This window comes from Ctenocephalides felis, unplaced genomic scaffold (assembly GCF_003426905.1).
Source record: "Ctenocephalides felis isolate EL2017-DRISC unplaced genomic scaffold, ASM342690v1 CF-g0.4_SCAFFOLD_01886, whole genome shotgun sequence".
NCBI classification, from domain to species: domain Eukaryota; kingdom Metazoa; phylum Arthropoda; class Insecta; order Siphonaptera; family Pulicidae; genus Ctenocephalides; species Ctenocephalides felis.
Genome location: NW_020538040.1, coordinates 156,363,982 through 156,384,694, shown reverse-complemented (window position 1 = coordinate 156,384,694; position 20,713 = coordinate 156,363,982). Strand labels below are relative to the sequence as shown.

Genomic DNA, 20,713 nt, shown 5'->3' with positions numbered 1-20,713 from the left:
TTTTAAAACAAAACGCACCCAAAACAGACAATGAATAATATTTATTTTTTAACTTAATGCGCCGACTACTAAAGAACAAATGATTTCACGCAAAAAAGCAAAATAATGATGAAAATACAAAACTGGAAATTAAATAGAGGCGCAAATAGCGTTATACAACTGAAACGCCTGCCCGTTTCCGTATGCCGAACCCACCAATTGTCTGTTGTGTACTAACAATAGCTAACATTGTTAATGTAGCACTAAATTTTATTATTTTTTAAAGATAAATAAAAACATAAAATACCACCGAATTCAATCGCTAAGGAATTTTAATATGCAATAACTATGAAAGTAATTACTAGATCATTTCCACGTAATAACCCTCGGTTAAATATTGCCTGAACTTCCTGAACATAACTGCAGAATACAGCCATAATTATAAGAAGAATAATAAGATTACTAAAATGTTATTAAAGCATTTTAATTTTATGTTTTTGTGTTATTCATATTTAGTGGCTGGGCTCGCCCGTAGCTAAGCGGTTAAGAGCGACGGGACTTGTTTCAGAGGTCCCGGGTTCGATACCCACTTCGAGCAGCCCGTTGTCAGGCAGCAGTGACAACGATTTTCACAATATGTTTCCAAGTGAAAATAGCCCTTGCCCGGCATTCCTGCACCAATAAAAAGTCAGCCCTATTAGATTAATTCTAATAACAAAAATCATCAAATATGATGAATTAACCATTGGGTTACCATCTAAAAAATACGGAGTAAGGAGAAGATTCAGCCCAACAGCTCATAGGACGTAAGGTTCTGGTTGCTATTAAAAATATTTAAAAAAAAAAATATTTAGTGGCACCTTAATACATGCTCTAATACAAAATTTAAAAACAAATAGTCCATGTCATTTGCAAATTGCGCTGAAGATGAGTCAAACCAAGACTCAAAACGTATGCTATTTTTTTATTGTTTTATTTTAATTACAATCTGTCACATTTAGGACATTCAGTAATTGTTTTGACTTTTCTTATTATATGAATCTTGAATGGCTGGCAACACAGTAGTCCAGTCCAGTTATGACTAATTATCTATACTCGAAGTATTTGCTGACATTTTTATTATATATGTAACTGCACCCACTAGAAGCGATTTTCACTTGAGGCTATATTTGAGATCTATAACCTCAAGTGGAAATTTGACATTAAAGTTGCCTGATGTCAGGCTTGGCGGTAGCGGGAATCGAACCAGTGAACCCGGGACTAGTTGGTTCTAACGATATCGCCACCGCTGGCTCCTATGCTATTTTAATATACATTCTTGTTCATTAATTTTTATAGATTAATGTCTGAAGACATTGCTGAGTTAAACTCCAACTCGATTCAGGGAAGAATAGTGTGAGAGGTTTTCCATTGCCATTACACCCCGTAGTGCCCGAAATCGGCTATTTTCAATTAAAAATATATTTTTGATCTATATTTTTAGGAGAACATAGACAACGCTACTGCACGATGTCAGGTTGTCCAGAGCGGGGATCGAACTCTCGACTCCATCCACACGACTAGGTGAGCTTAATCGTTACATCGTGGAACACCCCATATATATTTTCTTATCGCCTACAGTAATTGAGATATGTCAATATTATTGCCGGAGACATGATTCGATCCTAGCCAGTGATTTTCCATAATCTGTCAACCGTTCTCGTATTTCAGCCACACTGCGGTAATAAGAATTGAAAACCTTGTTTCATTATATGTAGCTGAGGTCAAAAGTGTAAGTAATCATACATAAAAAGCACGAATAAAAATCTATCCATAATTGGAGTACAAAATATTCATTCGACATCCACATTCACATTCATTCAAGTATATAAATCAAAACATTAAGCGTTTATCTGACTATTGTTTTACTATTTGATCGATCCTGATTAGAGTGTAAATCAAATTTAGTATAGTCATAAAGATAAGCGAGTTGTATATCAATTTAAATTGCATTTAATCATCCATATTATTACAAGCGTAAGAATGCGAAACTCAAATCTAATTGCCATAAAAAATGCATCAAAGTTCGCGATAAAATGCTTTGATTCAGTTGATTTTTACAGTGAAGGTCGACACGCGACTCAGCGACGACCGGTTACCGAATAGTTAGCATAGACATAATTCACAGAAATCGTTAATTCATCATAATTTGTGATTCAAACCTGATAGTCAGTCACTCGAGTAGCACAGTCAACCGGAAACCCAGAAAATATATAGAAAATCTTGTAATGAATTGAATTTTTAATCTCTTTACGTGTTTTTGTCACGTAGAGTCGTTAGAAAGAAGAAACCAGTACAGGCTTATTAAAAACATTAATTGAAAATTAATATTTTTAATATTTTTAACTCTTTCATTACGAGTGCCGTCCATGGGCAACATCCACTTGACTACCTATATACACAAGCGTCGTCCATGGACGACATCCGCAAAACTAAGGTGACCATATTTTTTTGCATGAAATCCGGAACGGTTTCATTTTTTTTTATTTTTTAAGTGTGTGAGAGCGGGGAGGAGGGGTTGAGCTAAAATTCATGAGCACATTTTTTCGGTTTAGTTAAAATATATTTGAAAAAATATTGGCAATCAAAACATTTTTGAAAATCCGGGACAAAACACCGAAAACTGGGACAAATATCGGTTTTAGAAAAAGCCGGGACGCAAGGCGGAACATCGGGACTGTCCCAGCCAACACGGGACGTATGGTCATCTTAGCAAAACGTGTTTTGTGTACGGGTGTCGTCCATGGACGACATGTTCTTTGACGGTCTTTGCTTCAAGATTTATGTGAATTAAACTATTGATAATTTTGAATTTTATTGTAATTTTTACTTTATTAGAAGCAACATTTCTAATTTTTCAACAATTTTTATTGATAATGAAAAATCTTGAAATATGTCATTGCATCTGGTACAGCAGAGACACTCTTGTGGAAAACACTTTCATAGCAAAAGGGTTAATTATGAAAAGGTTCAGGGTTAAACGAACCATTTAATATTTAATTTGACTTCTACATTTTTTGCTAAGAGCAAAAATATAATTAAAATGAAATTAAATATCTTTGACTTTAGAACGTCGACTCCCCCAGCATTTCATAATTATTCCGTATTCCGTATTCCAAAAATACATGTTAAAGTTAGAACTTTGTATCCCACGCACATATCCACATTATGTCTATAAATATTTTGAAATTCAAGTTTTTGTCTACGTTACCCAGTAGTAAAGTAAAAAAAGTAAGCAAAAAAATATAACATGAAAAAATATTACAATATACAAAAAAATACTAAATGATGCCTGGTGCCAAATTATGACTTTTTATATATTTAAACAGCGTGTACTAAAAGCTGGTATTGAACATCTTAAACCTAGCATTTTCACGAGAGGGCAATACAGCAGTAAATTAATCCCATTTAATGTATACATTATATTAGAGATGTGTATCTAATAGTCATGTGCATAGGCATGTTGCAGCAATGCCCATGGCAGCGATGTTCACTTGAGATCATATTTGAGATCTATAACCTGAAGTGACAATATGATATCATACTGCTTGATATCAAGCTGGCCAAGGTCAAAGTATACCTGGTGCCAAACTGTTGCTATTTTTCTACTTTACAAAAGTTTACGTGAAAATCAGTCTCTAAATTTGAAGGCTAAGACCTTTTCAACGAGCGGAACGAAAATTATGTTGCCCATGAAACAGTCGTAATATATATTTTTGAATAACAATAATAATAGTACATCATCCATACGTGTCTCGACGTTAATTTATTATGCGGATGGAATCAGTATAATTTCGCTTCTACGAGCGATTTTGCTACGACGAGTTTATATTGTAATATATTTATAATAAGCAGTCTCTGCTTATTGTTAATAAAAAACAGATTGCAGAATAAAGCTACATAAATAAATAATTTTTGCTAGGTACTTATATTTAGCTACAAATATGTTAGCCCATTCGTCGAAATAAAAGAGTTGAAAAATAACATTTTTTTATTTATGAAACGTTTCGACTTTTGATGTGTGTCATCATTCAGCAAATCAACCAGGGCACAAATAAATCTTAACACTAAAATTAGTTTTAAAACAATTTCAAAACTTACATAAGAAAAATCAAGACATAACTAAATAATTTTAATCAGAAAATGCAGAACAAGAAATGATAGTGGCGAGAATAGCTCACTCAGTAGCGTTCTCGACACACACGCTGGAGGAATTCGGATCGAATCTCCAGCAATACCAGAATTAAAATATAAAATATTAAATTAGATTAAGAATTGTTAATTTGTAGAATACAAGAAAAGATTGTATTAGAAGTAAAAAGGAAAAACAGAAGTTTAATTTAGAAGATGAAAAAAACATATTGAAAAACAAGAAAAAGAATGAAAATCAGTTGAAAAAAAATTGAATGGAAGATTAGAATATAAGAAGAAATAGTATAAATGATATATGTATAAGAAATATATATGTAAGAATTGTATAGTATATGCTGAAAAATAATATAAATAATGTAGATGGCTAAAAATGCTGTAAAGCGGAGGCCAATAAAAATTAAAAAAAAAGACATGATATCACCTTGCAAAAAAGATGCTAGAACATGACTGTTTTATAATATAGCTAATTTTTTATGATATATATATATATATATATATATATATATATATATATATATATATATATATATATATATATATAGAATGTCTAAATAGTATGCAAATCCAGTGATTGGAGAACGGGTATACCAAATATATATTTGATATATAAAACGTTTCCTATTATATATTATTTATATTTTGTTCCAGGTAAACTTTTTTATGTGTCCGTCAAATAGTTTTAGGCATGATAAATTCCCTCACTGCTCATTCCAAACATTAAACAATAAAATATAACATTTAATTTAAGTATAGATAAATAAAAAATGCTAGAGTAAATAACTTATATTATAAAAAAATATTTGACCCTATAATAATAAAACAAACAAAATTATTCCTTCACTTTCCTTGTTTCAATAAGGCAGAGCATCGATGGAAAAATACAACATTGTGAGGTATAAGTTGATACATCTACGTCTCAAGAACTATAATCCATCAAATATCTCAGATTTTTATCTACTATCTAAAGTGCCATTTTCTGGATAGACTTGGCATTTAAAAACCACATGATGCAATATTTACATTCCAGTTTTTTAAATAAAACTACTGCAATTATAAAAGTTGTACAGAGATACATAAATGCATTTACAGCAATTGATTATTAAAAAATATATTATCAAAAATGTCATTTAAAAATAAATTTCATTATCTGGTGTCTTACGAATACTTAGTTTGATACAGTCAGCATTATTTGTGTGTGCCTGGTACATGATTGTAATATAATGATTATAAAGACCTAAATATAAACCGCTTAATCGATTCAACATGTCACGATAAATGTACAAGCTTACGCACATAACGATATAAATTAATTAGGCATTAAAAATAAAACAAATAATTTACATATCTAAAGAACCAACTATTTAAATTATCGATTGGAAGCAAATTTTATTAGTCAATTTAATTAACAAGATTCTATTCTCTGAGCCGGAAATTGTACGTCACAGTCATTGTGATAATCTTTTATCTGTTCCGCAAAAATAATCATTAACTGATGTTATATAAATTTATTGAAAAAGTTTTTAGCATATATGTTTGAAAAAGATAAGAATTGTGGTAAATTAATTACCAACGAGTCATACTCTCTGGTATTCAGAACATTTATTTACTACGACAAAATTTGATTTTCAGATAATTGTTTAGTAAATAATTTAAAAAAAATCTTGGTACGTAACTCACAGTGAAAAAGCATTCATTTTACATACAGCGTCCATTATTTAACTATATTCAAATTTTGCTCTAACAATATTCAGTTCTTTTAGTCTTGGCTTTAGTTTTTTTTAAATTATTTTCCATTATTAATCAGTAGGATTGTACTTTCAAATAATAAAAAGAAGTTGAGAGAATATTTAGTAGTTTTTAGCATTTTCAAAAAAATGTTAATTGGCGGCTAATATAACAGTTAATATCACATGTTTTCAGGAATAAATTTATAATATACTAAAATTACAAAAAGTCACAAAACAAAACCTAATATATAAATTATTGACTCTTTACATAAAAGCAGCAACGAAATAAGTTTTATTAAATTGCTTAATATTCAAATCAAATTAGCATATATCAAATAAAACTAATTTATTATTAACTTACCGTAGGGTAAGTTATAGTAATAACAGAAAATCCATTTTTTTATATATTTTTACGTTTCAAAAGTTTATGAACATTTTGGCATACCTTAGAAAACATGGATGTATGTTAAAAATTAATTTTCGTTGACGATTCGAGAACACGGATACACCGATTTGAATAATTCAAAAAACATTCGAGTCGTATTGATGAGGAGACGTGCTGATTAATTTTCTACGGAGCAAAAAGTGCCAAAAATGGTAATTCAGTTTTTGAGATAACGGAGCGTCCGATTTGAATGATTAAAAGACATTTTATTTTTATTAACGAAATGAAGAACTGATTATTTTTGGGGAAGTAAAAAATAAATGCCATTTGGAGATCAAAAATGATTATTAGACATATGTACATCAAATTATCAGATAATTTATGGAGATTTTAATAATAAGTATAAATGTTATTTACAGTTCTGTGGGTTCCGTTTTCACAAATTTTCAAACATTTTCAAAATAAAAAAAGGCTTTTTTCATAAATTTCAAAATTCACAAAAAAATTTTTTTTTCAAAGTTTTCACAATATTTTAGTTTTTTTTTTTTAAAAAAAAATTTTAGTACGGCTCGATGCCATGCACCGCTAGTTTTACTATTTTTTAAACTATTTTAATGCGGGAATAATAAACTAGACATTTTTTATCAAACGTTTGCGAGACCTCCGTCTAATAAGAAGCACACACACAGACAAACTCATTGAAGATATAAAATAGAATTTACAGTTTTTATAATTAGTATTGGCAAGTTAATTAAATATATCATTACTGTGCAATATTTCGAGTAATATTTAGCCATGAAATTTTTTATCGACACTAAAATAATAATTCTGGAAAATTTATACTTCGAGTTCATCGAAAAAAAACTACAATACCTGTAACCGATTCGCTAGAAGCGAAGTAGAATAATCATCAAAATATTTTAGCAAGTCGCCTAGGGCCATGACATATTTTATTCGTATCATAACATAAATTAATCGCGGAAAAAAGTTTCCACTCGCTAATTTAAATCAAAATATAATTACTGGTTCATATACAGAAGATGGCTATGTTATTAAATTATATATATCAGCGCTGTTCTTCAAATACACAAACCGCGATAAGTAATGTGGAATTTCAATTTGAATAAGTTATTTAATATAAATTTGTATTTAGCAGAAATTAAATTAAATTATGTTTAATAAGCTTTTTTTTTAATTTCCCGTAGGGTAAGTTATTGTAATCGTCCAAAAATCGAGATTGAAAATTTTTACATTTCACGACGTTTTGAAGGTTTCTGAACATTTTGGCATACCTCAGAAAAAATGGATGCGTGTGTGTGTGTATGTATGTATGGATACAATTTTTCAGTCACGTTTTCGGGCGCACGGATCAACCGATTTGAATGGTTCAAAAAACATTCGATTCCTATTGATAGAGAGATGTGCTGATTAGTTTTTGACAAAGGCAGGTCCAGCAGTTACGGAGATAAAGAGCAAAGAGTGTAGAATATAGAAATCGAGTTTTTGAGAGAACGGAGTATCCGACTTGAATGATCTAAAAAACATTCAATTGGTAATGATTGGGAGAAGTGGTTATTAGTTTTTGGCAAAGGTAGGCCCAGCCATTTCGAAGATACAGAGCTAAATGTTAAAAATGGCAGTTTTTGAGAGAACTAAGCGTCCGATTTAAATGATTCAAAGAACTTTCTGCTTGTTTTAACAAAATAAATGATTTTTTTTAATTTTTTTTTTCAAAGAAATTTTTTTTTGTATATCGAAAATAAATCAGATTTTATTTTTAATTCTGACTAAAGTTCTAATATGCTTTAAACAAATAATTTCAACTTTGCAATTCAGTCTATATAATTCTTATAAATATTAGACAATGTTACAATATTTATAATAATCTATTTGAAAACATTTAATAATCCTCGAACATTTCGTTACGGTACGGGAAGTTCCAGCAATTTGTCTTAAGGCACGATGCCATACACCTCACTAGTTATTACTTTTTATTGGTCTCGCTTACTTAGAAACTTCAGCCACACCTACAACATTTCTCTTCAAATTTTATACTATCTTTATATATCCTATACTATTCAATTTTCTTTATAGCTGACTCCTTCATTTTTCTTTTTCTTCTAACCTTGCTTAATCTTCTAAATTCAATTTTCTTTATAGCTGACTCCTTCATTTTTCTTTTTCTTCTAACCTTGCTTAATCTTCTAAATTCTAATTCTATTTTATCTCAAATCAACAAAACAAATTCTACTCAATTTCAATCCAACAAATCAAATGACAATCCTATGTCAGTTCCAAGACTCGAACTGAGTATCCCTGGGGTCGGGCACGCTACTGACTGAGCTATTCCCGTGTGGACAAATTGAATGGTTTACGACGTTTAAGAAAATGATTTTACGATTATGAAATAGGAAAATAAATATATGTTGTAATAATGTCTGGTTTCCAGACAGTGCACATTTAACATTATCTATGCAATTTTGTTTTAAATTGAAAAATCATTCACGAACATTAGTTAGATTCAAGCAAAAATATTTTAAGAATATGTTTTGACATCTGTGAATAGCGGTGATACTAAATTGATATCGCAATTTTATAAATAAGAGATATTATTTTTTTGTTCTAAATATTTTGCTGATTAGCTCGTAAAATATGGTTTCACATCGTCACGCAGTCATTATTATGATTTTGATTTTATATTCATGTTTTTTTTTACATTAGAATTTTTCCATTATTTTTAATATCATATATTAATAACTAATTCCAAAAGATTATAGTTTATTAAATAAATGCATGATTGTATTAAGGTCCATTAGATAGGTGTGCAATGAATATTATGATGTCTTGAATTTATTTATATTACTGTAAATAAAATGTTTGTTTAAAAAATTTTATATATATATATATATATATATATATATATATATATATATATATATATATATAATTTACTAAATAATAATAGTATAACCCAGTGGCTTCAAACCTTTTTCGCAGCGCCCCCCCCCCCGCCATTCTAATAAAAAAATTGTGGTGCCCTACTTAATTTTTTGAATCATTTCATTTTATAAGTATTCAACTAATATTATCAGACTATAAATAAATATTCAATATTATGTAAAAATATACATAAAAAATAATTATTTTTTCGTTCATTTTTTTATATCATCTCAAATCTCTGGTTTATTTTCGAAAAATTTAAATGAAAATATTACAATAAACGTTATTTATTGTGAGGCAATAATAAATAACGTTATTTATTAAGAGGCAATACCATGTAACAAGAATTAACGATTAACGACGAGTAAAACCTCTTATTGTTAGTTAAATTAAATAAATAAATTTCATTACCATTACAATTAGAAACAAAATATTTTTTTTTAAATTTAAACATGTTCTTAAAATATTTTAGCTTGAATATAATTATTGTTCGTGAATGATTTTAAAGGCAATGGGATTTCTCACAGACATGATTTATCATTTCAAGTTTTTTTTCAAAAACATCAATCAATTTAAAACCTCTAAGAAAAGAAATCAGTTTCTGCTGATATTTGGAATGAATATATTTTAGTGGTATTTGGTATTTTTTCAAATTATTATTTTATATACTTTGGTATATTATAGTATATATTATATATTAATTATACAATTAAACGTGACATGGGATTAGAAAAAAGTTCCTAACTTTTTAACAAAAAACGGTATAAAGTCCAACAAAAACAACGGGGTTTCTTTCAGAGCAGAAAACATTTATCATTTCACGTTTTTTTCCGAAAACATCAATCAATCAATGACTTAATTTTTTACCAATATTATTAACGTTTACTAAATAACAGAATATAGCAATGTAAATAATATTGCAAAATACTATTAGTCACAATAAAACGATTCCTTGAAAATATTCTAGTCTATTTTAATGTTATTTGTTTCGCTGCCGACAAAAAAGAGAATTTATTTTATATAGTTTAAAAAAAACATAAAAATGGCTGATATATGAGATTGTGGGAAAAAATACCATTACCAACAAAACTTATAATAATAACAAAAAATTTGAATTACAAAGTACATATTACTTGTACACATAACATGTAAAATGTGACAAAGCAATTTTATCCAATATAATATAGGATGTTGGTTATCTGAACCAAAATATTACCTATAAATTTTATTTACCTATATATATGCCTATATATTTCATGCATATTTCAAAATCCTAAAATTGGCAGGGAGTTAATATTCCAATCAAGCTTTATATTCAAATTCAAAGCTTTTTGGCGACCCTGTTTTGCACGAGCAACGTTGTGACTTTAACTGGTGATATTTATTAAACTAATCCTGAAGGACATCTATAAGACAGAATCACAAAAGTATTTCAATTGAATTACGAAATAATAGAAAACGAAACATTCAATTAAATAAAATGCAAAATCATGGAAGAATTTTTTGCCATATTTGGCGCAAACTCACTCCGATCATACCTATTACCAGCTCCAGAAATTGATGAATGAAGATTTTAGTAAATTAAAAAAAAATACATAAAAAATCTTACGTAATAATAATAGGGAATGCATTTATAAGCGTTTTTAATATTTAATTTGTGGCGGGAATAGCTCACTCAGTAGCGTTCTCGACTCACACGCTGGAGGAATTCGGTTCGCATCTCCAGCAATACCAGAATTAAAAATATAAAATATTAAAGTAGATTAAAAATTGTGAATTTGTAGAATACAAGAAAAAATTGTATTAGAAGTAAGAAGGAAAAAAGAAGTTTAGTTTGGAAGATGAGAAAAACATATTGAGAAACAAGAAGAAGAATGAAAATTGAGTGGAATTGAAGAAAGAAAATTGAATGGAAGATTAGGATATAAGAAGAGATAGTATATATATGATGAATGTATAAGAAATATATACGTAAGAATTGTATAGAATATGATGAAAATTAATATGAATTATGCAGGTGGCTAAAATGGTGTAAAGCGGAGGCCAATAAAATTTAAAAAAAAAAACAAAAAAAAATTAGTTTGTATGAGCCCATATTCAAATCAGCGCAAGTTTTTAAAAATTGTATTATGGTAAGTTTGGTGATCATTGTCCATTGAGAGCTCGCCCGTAGGTAAGCGGTTAAGAGCGACGGGACCTGAATCAGAGGTCCCGGGTTCGATACCCACTTCGAGCAGCCTGTTGTCAGACAGCAGTGACAACGACTTTCACTTAGAAATATAGATAGCAATATGTTTCCAAGTGAAAATAGCCCTTGCCCGGCATTGCTGCACCAATAAAAAAATCAGCCCTATTAGAGTAATTCTAATAACAAAAATCATCAAATATGGATGGATCAACCATTGGGTTACCATCTAAAAAATATGAACTCCATTGAAACCTTAACTTCGGTAGAAGTCTTCGGCAAATTCATGTTCACAAAAACCGAAAGATAATTTTGTAAGAAGTTACAACCTATTAAGAGTACTATATAAATGTACAAATGAAATGTTTGCTTTGAGTTTTATTATTAGAAGCATTATTATTTAGACACTCGCAAATGAATCCAATTTGCGACACGAACGATAGTTTTAATAACGAACATCTTAGCACGCAACTTCAAAAAAATTACCTACAATGTATACATATACATATAGATATAGATCAAAATTAATCATCATGAAAAAACTATAACGAGTATAAAATTATAAATGCGCATATATGATTTTATTTCTAAAAGAAACACAAGATTCTTTTATTAACAAGGAAATAGACATCCGGACGATACTTCATTAGAATACTTGTCGCAATAATAAAGAACAATTGATATAGTCTTATGTGCAAAGCCAAGCTGAATCACAAATAATAAATTTCGTAAACATATGTAATCAAATAAATACTATTCGAGGCCCTCGTGTAATATTCATATAATTTTGTACTAAATTGCATGCTATAATTTTATCGTTTCCGCGTGTTATACCATATCATTATTTTACAAATTTTTGGTAAAGACGATAAAAATGGAATTCTAATTATAAGTTATTTTTTCACAATAATAGTAAAAAAAATATTGTTTTCAGTAACCAGAACAGATTGACCCCTTCATTAAAAATGGACAATGTTGTGGATTATGACAAATTAACAGTTGAAACTTTTTGTGTGAAAATACAGTCATTTAAGATATTTCTTTCCAAAACATTCAAAATCGTACAAAAAAAAATGAAATATTTTTTTTTATTTCCATATAACTAGAGGCTGCCTGGAATGGCATTCAGTGATTTTAGTGAGTAAAGTGTAAAATAATATTTTAAAATGTTATTCTTTAATTGTGATTTTTTTATTATATATATTTATTAAAAGCAATCAAAAATTACAAATTTCTATAAGCTATTGAGCAAAATTATACAAATAAATATACATTACATAAAATTTCATACACATATACATCTATACAAACACAAACAAATATACAACATGAAAAATTATGTGAAATAGTTTTATAGTATTCGAATCTCTCCAGCGAGAGATTTACAAATAATTGCAATTGTGAAGTGATATTGTTTTTTTGATATTGCCTTTAATTAATATTTGCCAGATTTAGAACTTAAATAAAAATTGTATAGTGGCGGGAATAGCTCACACAGTAGCGTTCTCGACTCACACGCTGGAGGAATTCGGTTCGAACCTCCAGTAATACCACAATTAAAATATAAAAAAAACATTAAACTAGATTAAGAATTGTTAATTTGTAGAATACAAGAAAAAATTGTATTAGAAGTAAGAAGGAAAAAAGAAGTTTAGCTTAGAAGATGAGAACAGCATAATGAGAAACAAGAAGAAGAATGAAAATCAGTAGAAAGAAAATTAAAAGGGAGATTAGGATATAAGAAGAAATAGTATATATATGATGAATGAATAAGAAATATATATGTAAGAATTGTATAGAATATGATGAAAAATAATATGAATAATGTAGGTGGCTAAAAATGCTGTAAAGAGGAGGCCAATAAAATAAAAATAAAAAAATTGTATAACGCATATTAAAAGGATTTTTTACCATCAGAAAAATCTCAAGATCTACAAGTCTTAAATAAACTATCTCAATATCATAACATTTTTTCTTCAAGTTATTGCATTGCATAATACTAATGTTAGGCTTAATATTTTTTTAGTGTTGTATTTTACTGTAATTAATTCAATTAAGATAATTTATCTTCTATAATTACTAAATATAATCCTGTATCCAAAATATAAATATAAATGTGTAAGCTTAGCTTAGCTATTCAAGAATATGTGTAAGAGTTTTTTTTAAATTTAAATTATTTTCGGAGATTTCCATCCTTTTTCAAAACTTTAAATGCGTTTTTCTCAAAACTATCTTTTTCAATACGATGTCCACGATTTCTCGAGTTCTACTAGGCCGTTTCACTTGAAATTTTCAGATAATCTTCTTCATAGACTTCTCTCTAGCCTCATCCTATTCAATTTTTACTATTTTTAAAAAATCAAGAAACTCAAAAAAGTGCTAAGAAAATGGTCTTTTTTTCAAACAGTCGCCATTTTGTCGGATTTTTTTAACTTAATCCTAGTATATGTCATTGCGATATCATAATAAATTAATAATCTTCTTTTTTCATTTCCAAACACTCTCCTAAGGTTGCAATTGTGCACACGGTAACATGCCAATTTTTTGTGACCCCCCCCAACTCAAAAACTGCTAATTTTTAAAATTATCAACATTCTTTTTTACTTTTTTTCTGTACTCTTGTAACATTGATAAATAAATTATAAAAATAATAATAGTAAAAAAAATGTATTGCCTATTTTTAAGATGATTTAAAAATGACCTAAACTTCATGTCTCGACATTGGAATACTCCCTTAAGTCTACTAGAGATATTTGAGAAAAGCAAGTCTTTCGCAAGTTGACTCGGTTTTCCAGTCTTGTCTTCTAAAAAAACTTAAAATGTAAATAAATTGTATTAAATCGTTTTTGACTACTTGACTTGCTCTTTCTGATTTTTTGACTAATCTAATGGGGTAACGATTAAAATTCCTTAACATTCTAATTATCAAAAAATTTAGAAGACTCCAATTAAATTAACTTAATACTCATCGATTGATAAAAAGATTGCAAGATTTTATTCAGAGATAGCATATTTTTCATATATAATATTTTTTGTTATTTTTTTTATTTTTATATATTATTTGAACAGATTGCATTAAAAGCTGCTGGATTGATTTGACGTAACTAACTACGTCGGTTTTATAAATGGCAACCCAATATTTGTCCTATCTCTATGTGATGAATGTTTATTATTATAATTACTTTATTTACTAAGTTTAGTCATTGATGCAGCAATGTCATGTAAGGGTTATTTTCACTTGAAAACATATTTTAACTTCCCGTAGGGTAAATTATAGTAATGAGCCGAAAATCGAAAATAAAAGTTTTTGCATGTCTTCACGTTTCAGAGGTTTCTGAACATTTTGGCATACCTCAGAAAAACTGGATGTGTGTGTGTTTTGTATGTCCGCATTTTTTCGTCCACGTTTTCGGGCGCATGAATCAACCGATTTGAATGATTCAAAAAACATTCGATTCCTATTGATAGGAAGACGTGCTGATTAGTTCAGCCGTTTCGGAGATAAGAACCAAAGAGTGCAGAAAATAGAAATCGAGTTTTTGAGAGAACGAAGTATCCGATTTGAATGATCAAAAAAACATTCAATTTGTAATGATTGGGAGAAGAAGTGATTAGTTTTTGGCAAAGGCAGGTTCAGCCGTTTCGGAGATACGGAGCCAAATATGCAAAAAACGGCAGGTTTTGAGAGTACTAAGCATCCGATTTGAATGATTCAAAACACTTTCTGCTTTTTATGACCAAATAGTTGCTTTTAGAAAAAAAATTTCGTTTCAAAAAATTTTTGTTTTTATATATCGAAAAAATGCAGATTTTAATTTGAATTTTAGATAAAGTTCTAGACCTCATGTATATACTTTAAATGAATAATTTTAACTTTGTAATTCAGTTTATATGATTCTTATAAATAAATATTAGACAATGTAACAGTATTTAAAATAATTTATTTGAGAACATTTAATATTCCTGGAACATTTCGTTACGAAGTTCCAGCAATTTGCCTGAAGGCACGATGCCACACATCACTAGTAACGTATATTTTTGAGTGAAAACCAATGTTACTACTGCTTGACATCAGACTGGTGGGTGTCGAACCTGGAGCCTCTGATTGAAATCTCATACCTCTAATCAATCATAAAATTTAAAATGAAAATTAATTAACTCATTTAAATTTTTGGTCGATTTCATTACGGTAACGTTTGCACAATCATTGCGCAACCTTATAATTATAATTAAACTATTGAAGTATAAAGTGCACAAACAATTGAACAGGTTCCAATTAACTTACTATTCTTGATTGGAACAGAAATATTTTCTTAATGGTTAGGATTGATTAAAACTGCAATATTTGTTTAGAATTGCATATAGTAAAAAATCAAATGTGTTATTAATTTCCCGTAGGGCACGTTATAGTAATCGCAAAAAAATCGAAAATGAAAATTTTTGTATATCTTTACGTTACAAAACCTTCTGAACATTTTGGTATACCTTAGAAAAAATGGATGTATGTGTGTGTGTGTGCGTGTGCGTATGTGTATGAGGATACAAATTTTCGTCGACGATTTCGGGAACACCGATCAACCGATTTGAATAATTCAAAAAAAATCGATTCGTATTGATAAGGAGACGTGCTGATTAGTTTTTGGAAAAGGCAGGTCTAGGCGTTCCGAAGATACGGGGCAAAAAGTGCCAAAAACGGTAACTCAGTTTTTAAGAGGACGGAACGTCCGATTTGAATAATTCAAAAAACATTGTATTAACAAGATGAAGAACAAATTTTCATAATGGTAGGTCTAGCGGTTTCGGAGATCTAGCAAAAAATGTAAAAAAAAAATGCCATTTGGCGGTCAAAAATGATCATTAGACGTATGCACATCAAATTATCAAATATTTTATAGAGATTTTAACAGTAAGTATAAATTTTGTTTACATTCCTATGGGTTCCGTACCAATGTTTATCCGTTAGACGGCGACGAGGCGCTTACGCGCTTCGATATTTCGTCTCTATGCAGTTAAAGTAGTACGATTGCTTTGAAAAAAAGTTCAGAATTTCCACAATATTTCAAAATAATTTTTTTCCAAAAAGTCTTTTTTTTTCAAAAGTAAGTTTTTGTCAAAAATTTATAGTTTTTCAAAAATCAAATTTTTTCAGAGTAATTTTTTTTCAAAAACGTCAATCTTTTTAAAAAAATATTTTTTTGTACGGGAAGTTCCAGCAATTTGCCTTAAGGCACGATGCCATGCGCCTCACTAGTTGTAACAATAATATTCTATTTTGTATAGATGGGCATTCTGTCCAAGATCCTCGTTTCGATAGAAATCTGTGCACCTGGCGGTTTCTATTTCATTGTAGTTCAACTACCCTCTCTGACTGAACTAGTTTACAATGAATAGAAGATAACTTATATCTTGTTAGGTGAACTTTTATGCGCTTTAAAAGCATTTGTATATTCTACACGAATTATTTTTCCAAGTATATTTTTCAATTGGGATGAATATTTTTATTTTGTTTATTTTTAGCTCACCTTGATGACATAAATTATTGACATATAATCACCACGATAATATCAGAAAAATGTTCATATGGGTCATGGTAACTTTATTAGATAATTTAGTTAAAAATGTATCAGAAAAACTTTTTTTGCCAAAATTTCGTGAAACGCACTATTTTTTATGCCATACATATATGACTGACATGGTCCAATATCAAAACTTTTCGTCTATCTTCTACCAAATCGTGTATGTCAGACACAAATGACAGACATGGCGATTAACGTGTTAATATATATTTTACTTAATTTTATGGTGTTAATTGTATGAATTAAAAAATACTTTACTAAACAAACAATAAAGGTTTAAAATCATTAAAGCATTAAATATTAACAAATTGGGCTTCAACAATATTCAAAAGTTTGGTATAAAAAATGCAAAAGCAATGCATAAATGTTCTTTAGTGACGAGCATAGCTCACTTGGTAGCGTGTTCAATTCACACGACAGGGATCTTTGGATCGAATCCTGTCATTGACTTAGAATTTATGAAAAAAAAATATGTGTAGTTAATTTGAAATTAAATAAAAATTGTATTTGTTAAGTAGAAATTGAATAAAAATTAAGAAAAATAGAAATTACAGAATTCGAAAAGCTGAATTGTATTAGGAGTAAAATAAGAGAAGAAGAAAAGAAGCTAGAAGTTAAATAGAATTAGAAATTTGAAAAAGAGCAAGAATTGAAGAAAATAATTATAAGAAAAAATAAGAAGAATATAGAATAGAAATATATAGATTGCAAATGATATAAAAATTAGAATGTAAGTAAATAAAAATGTTGTAGGTGGCTAAATGCTTAGAGTAAGCGAGGCCTAATAAACTTAAAAAAAAACTATTTTTATGCCATACAAATAAGACTGAAATGGCCCAATAATAAAACTTTTCTTCTACCTTCTATCAAATCGTGTATGTCAGGCACACATGGCGATTATCGTGTTAATATTATATTTTACTTAATTTTATGGCATAAATTGTATGATTTAACAAATACTTTCGTTTGAGTATTAAAATTTTCTTAACAATACAATAAACTTTACATGATTAAAGCATTAAATATCACCAAATTGGACTTTAACGATATTCAAAAGTTTGGTATAAAAAATGAAAAAACAATGCATAAATGTTCTTTAACATTATTGAAAACTATATGAGACTGGGAGGACAAAGTCATATATTATGATTTTGTAGTGTATCTACACTATTCACACCAATTAAATTTTATCTTACAAGTCTATTAAAAATTGCCAAAAATTTCAAGCCAAAGAGTACGAAGTGTATATTACACTGTTTATATATTTTAATTATGCTAATGACTATAATTATAAGTATATATTTATCCCTGCTAATATATATATATATATATATATATATATATATATATATATGTATATATATGATAAAGATGTCTTTCACTTGTTACACAAACTCCAAGCTGACAACATGCCTCGTTTCGAATAAGCATTTTTATAAAAAATGTATTATTTATTTTTATTTTAATTTTACAATTATTTAAAATTTTTCATATAACTCGACGTTTATCAATTTGTGTTTCATATTTTTGTCGTGCAATTTTCGTATGTTTTTGTGTTTTTTTTTTCAATTTATTTGTATGCACTGAAGATGGGTCAAATCAAGACCCGAAACGTATGTTTTCATAATAAAAACATTTTCCTTCAATAAAACTGTTTTTTAATTACTGGATGGATGCCCAAGAGCAACTTTATCTATATATTTAGAGAGAGAGAGAGATGGTGAGAGAGAGAGAGAATGGGGGGTGAGAGAGAGAGAGAAAGAGAAAGAGAAAAAACTTGTAAATTTTATAAGTAAACAACAAACAATGAAAAATAAAAACATCCAAACGCACTTTAAAATTAAATTAATTTTTTTTTTAATTTTTACTAATTCGCAGCGGTATATATAACGTATTTATATACAAAAAAAATATTTTTTATTAATGCACTAAATCCAATCAAAATAATATAAACAACCATTACCACTATTTTCAATAATTAAAAAACCAATTTCCATTTATATTAAATTCTTAACCAAAATTCCCAGTTATAAATCGATTTTATTCTAATTATCCACCATAATTTGTTATCTTCGAATACAATCTTTAACCGTTGAATGAATTGTTCATTAGGAAGTTGCACAATTTGAACAATATTGGAATTCAAATAGTGTTTCACAATTTGATGAAATGATTTCAAACAATTATTCTATAAAACATGTGGCGATCGAAAATGGAAAGAATTAGGTTATGGAAACGTATATATATATATATATATATATATATATATATATATATCTAAAGTATATTTTTGTTTAAATCTAATGAATATCATGTTTCTTGACAGATGTCCTGAAGATGGAACCTACTTAGGTCCGAAACGTCAACAGTAAAAAAAATTAAAAAACTTTTATTTATATATACAGAGATATAATTAGGTAAAGAATTTTTAAAAACTTTATATCTATATATATATATATATATATATATATATATATATATACAGAGAGAGAGAGGGGGAGAGAGAGGGAGTGAGAGAAAGAGAGAGAAAGGAAGAGAGAGAGAACTTGCAAAATTTATAAGTAAACAGCATACAATGAATAATAAAAACATCCAAAAAATTAAATTAACTTCTTTTTTAAATTTTACTAATTCGCAGAGGTATGTAATGTATTTATATACAAACAAATATTTTCGTTAATGCACTACATTCAATCAAAATAATACAAACAACCATTATCACTATTTTCAATAATCAAAAAACCAATTTCCATTTACAATAAATTCGGAACAAAAATTCCCAGTTATAAATCGATTTTATTCTAATCATTTCAAACAATTATTCTATAAAACATGTGGCGATCGAAAATGGAAAGAATTAGGTTATGCAAACGTCAAACTCGCACATGAGAAGAAGAAATAAATGAAATAAATGAAATATTTATTTAATTGATGAAATAAAGTATAAGGTTTTATGATGGTAATTGAAAGATTGTTATTTTGGTAACCTTGATGATAATAAGAAATAATAAAAAAGATTTTGTGATTTGTGAATATGTGTCTTGAAGTCTTGGATATAGAAAATGTAACAGAATTCCAATATATAAATAAATTTTATATATGGGAAATATGTATATATATATATATATATATATAAATTGTAATTTATAATTTTCGTTAAAAATATATGCATATGCATATATTTATAAGAATGAATTGTACAAGTTTTTCAGTGTTTTTAAAAAATTAAACTATTTCCACTGACCTTAGTTCCAGCATTGATGTGCCTTTAATATATTATTAATATCAACCAAACACTCACACAAAAAACATTTCACAAAAGAACTTTTGAAGGGTAGTAATCTTATGTTAAGACTTTCAAAATAAATATATTATACTTTTAACTATTTCGAGATGAATTTCCTACATTAAGTCGATCAATTAACTGTACAAAACACAAGAAGGATAACATTTTACGAAGACTTTTTCTTCTGTTACGCGACTACATTTCAAGTTCACATCGCAACTAACCACAACACACTGGCATAAAACACGGCCGCTCGTGGGCTCTCGGTTCGCATGTCAAACCGAAAGGGTAGCCGGCTCGGCTTGGCTCCTCGCTCAGGCGAACTCGACGCACATGTGTACTAGTGGGGGGAGAACGACAGATATAATGTCGATCTAAAGAAAGTAAATGCATGATTTTCGATATGTTGAGTTCGAATTGGATTGAAACTAGTGGGGCGCATGG

General features: G+C 28.5%; 1 pseudogene; it reads right to left on the bottom strand.

Moving 5' to 3' along the window:
- LOC113377541 overlaps positions 1–20,475 on the bottom strand; it is a 41,710-nt pseudogene extending 21,235 nt beyond the window's left edge.
- Between the last annotated feature and the right edge of the window lie 238 nt (positions 20,476–20,713).